Raw genomic sequence first — 2,964 nt, 5'->3', positions numbered from 1 at the left:
GAATGCTGCCAACAGCTACCTGTTAGGGTCTCTCTGGAGCATGAAGATTTCAGCTTCAGAGAGTAAGTCTGTGCAGTGATGGTGGACTCTCCGAATAAGTAATCAAATCTCATGGTCATGGCTATCCTCCTAAAGGAACCACTGTGGATTTTGTTTCTTTGACTGTACTTAACAGGAGTTAATCCAGCTGTTCCAAATTTTTCATATCACTGTAGGTCTATAAGCTTTGATCACATCCAGGTAAACCTGGAAGTTGCTACTTGCTACAATGGTAAATTCAGGGATCTCCTGCCACCTGGCTGATTGCTTACCACTGTACAAGGTTGTCAGCATCAGTCAGGTTGCTGACACTTACTTCCTAAAAGATATTCTAAGTTCAGTGGTGTTCTCATTCTCTATTATGTATAAAGGAAACAAGAGAGCTTGTCAGAATAAAGACATTTAGTGCGTACTCAGAAATACCTTTAATTGTTGCATGGCACTTAAATACTTAGAAAATCTCGAGATCAATAGATTGATCTCACTGAGTCATCTGTCTCCCACCTATTCAAATGTTCATGCTCAGCATTATAATTATCTCAGCACCTTTAAATTGGCTGTTAGGATATCAAAGAATCACAAAGTCACAGAATTGTTAAGGTTGGAAGGGACCACTGAAGACCATCTAATCCAACCTCCCAGCTCAAGCAGGGTCCTCTAGAGCACATAACTCAGGATTGTGACCAAACGTCTCCAAAGAAGGAAGCTCCATGAACATTCTAGGCAATATGTTCCAGTGCTCAGTCACTGTCACAGTAAAGAAGCTCTTCTCCATGTTCAGAATACCAAAATGATGGCTGTACCCCTTTTTTTAAACAAGGTTGTTTTGGGCCTCTTTTGCTGTGGCAGAGTACAGGGAGAATGCTGTAGAGGGGCAGTGTTTGGGGACAAGGCCATCAACTTTCACAGGAATGGAGTGGACCTCTGCGCTGCTGCTGAACCGGTAAAGATTCCCTTATTTTTTAGGAGATGATGTTCATGCACTACATGCAGCACTTATATATTACGCAAGAAAAAGGAACTTGTCACTGTCTGCTCAGCACATTGATCTGTCTGTCAGCCCAATATTCTGGCTGCAAATATTGCCCATATTCAAACCTCCAGAAGATGAAAGATGCCCACATTCACCTCACCAATTATGTATCAGTGCATAATGAGATAAAATCTCCTTGTTGATCACCCACCTGGTCAATTTAATTGCCTTTACCGTTGCCTTTAATTTAAAAGAGTATAATTTTTAAAAATGGTCTCTTAGCTTTGGTCTTACTCCACACTGAGAGGCAGTGGACACTAAAACCAGAAACAATATTCAAGCACCAACATTTGAGGTGAGTTAACTAAGCTTTAAATATATATCATTTTAGTCAAATAAATACTAGATGACTTTTACATCCCTGTAACAATAAAACTAGATTTTATATAATCTCCTGCATTGTTATGCCAATCAAAAGTGACCCATGCAGGTGACCGAACTCTGCAGTTTACAGCATTAACAAGTCTTTTCCCCCTTTTTTTTTCATAGCAGGTTCTCAAGCCTGCTTATCTGAAACCTCCAAAGTAATGTGTTTTAACAAACAAAATTAGGCAGACGTATCACCCACTGTGGGATTTGAACCCATTGTCACTGTGGAGAAAGCTGCAATTTAATAGATGAAGATGTCAAACTGTGTTATAGAAGCTCTTGCGACTGCATATTTATCACAGTGTCATAGGGGTCTCCAGCAAACTGAAAGATTTCACTGTTTATTCACAGTGAAGACACTTAATTAATGACTAGGCCTAATCAACCAGCTTTATTATTTACAGGGATTCCAACATGGCTTAGCTCAACTGATATGCAAACAAACCACCCTCAGCCTGCTCTAATTAATAATTCTGAACCAGACTCACAGAGTGGCACTGTCAAGTAGCTCTTCGGTGATTTACAACACCTCCTCTGCTAGATTCACATTGCTTGCATGCAAATGAACTGCCACCCCTGTGAATCCTTCATTTTAAAATACAATGTGCCGTCTTGTTGACTACAGGAATGCCCTTATCTTCACACATGACTTAATGGAGATAAATGTTTGACTTGGGCAGGTTTGTGGAGACCTTCATGGACACACATCTACACAGCATGTCATTTCAGAAATGTTTAGGAGGTGAGGAAGAAAAACTCTCTATTGCCTCTGGCACAGTTTCTGCAGCTGAATTCTTCCACCAAGTTGTCAGACTCAACCTCCCCAAAAAGGGAGGGACTACCCATTGTCTTCCACTTGCTAAGTTATTTTCCATTGCTGCTAAGTAGATGAAAGGCAAGGAAAATGTGTCAGAGGATTGGAAAGTTGTTATGAAATAACTTGACTCCAATGTCACACATAGGTACTCGGTGATCTCACTCAGTGATTAGATGCCGTAGTGGTCTGAAAGAAAGAGATTTCTTCTCCAGGAGGTTAGGGACAAAAATCACCATAAAAAATACAAATGGGAATTAATGGGAATCACTTGCATCTACAAATGATTGAAGAATGTTTCACAATTTCATATTTGTAGGGGGAAAACTGAGGAAAAGAGAAGGTCAGAGAAGGTCAGGAAGATATGCTACCAGCTGAGGAAGGCAGCACTGGATTCACACCAGAAGACCTCATTTTCTCTGAAAAAGACTTCTAAATACAGATGGAAAACATTATGAGTGGAGCAATATAAGAAGTCAGATGAAAATAGCTCATGAGTATGAGTCATCCCACTTGTGACTGCTGTCCTATTCCATTGTGAGCTGTGCTTGAGAAACACTGTAAAGCAGCACATCAGGAAGAGAAAAGATCTCCCTCAAACCTATTAGCTTAAATGCAAAGCCAGTGCTACTTAGCACCTGCAATGTTTGTTGACCTTAGACAATACATGTGGGCTTGGGTCTGTGGAAAGGTGGAAGTTCTGTACCAG

The 2,964-nt window shown here is 40.5% G+C and overlaps 1 long non-coding RNA gene across 1 annotated transcript; it reads left to right on the top strand.

The window, feature by feature from the left end:
- The first annotated feature begins 792 nt into the window (after positions 1-792).
- On the top strand, positions 793-2,710 carry LOC120323423. Its single transcript, XR_005563827.1, has 2 exons — positions 793-982; positions 2,575-2,710. It is a non-coding gene; the product is annotated as an uncharacterized LOC120323423 (long non-coding RNA).
- The last annotated feature ends 254 nt before the right edge of the window (positions 2,711-2,964 follow it).

The sequence above is a fragment of the Pipra filicauda genome, unplaced genomic scaffold, assembly GCF_003945595.2.
Source record: "Pipra filicauda isolate LSUMZ 115617 unplaced genomic scaffold, ASM394559v2 scaffold258_size1095741_pilon, whole genome shotgun sequence".
NCBI lineage: Eukaryota > Metazoa > Chordata > Aves > Passeriformes > Pipridae > Pipra > Pipra filicauda.
Note: the sequence above shows the minus strand (reverse complement) of the source record. Positions and strands in the feature narration are given on the sequence as shown.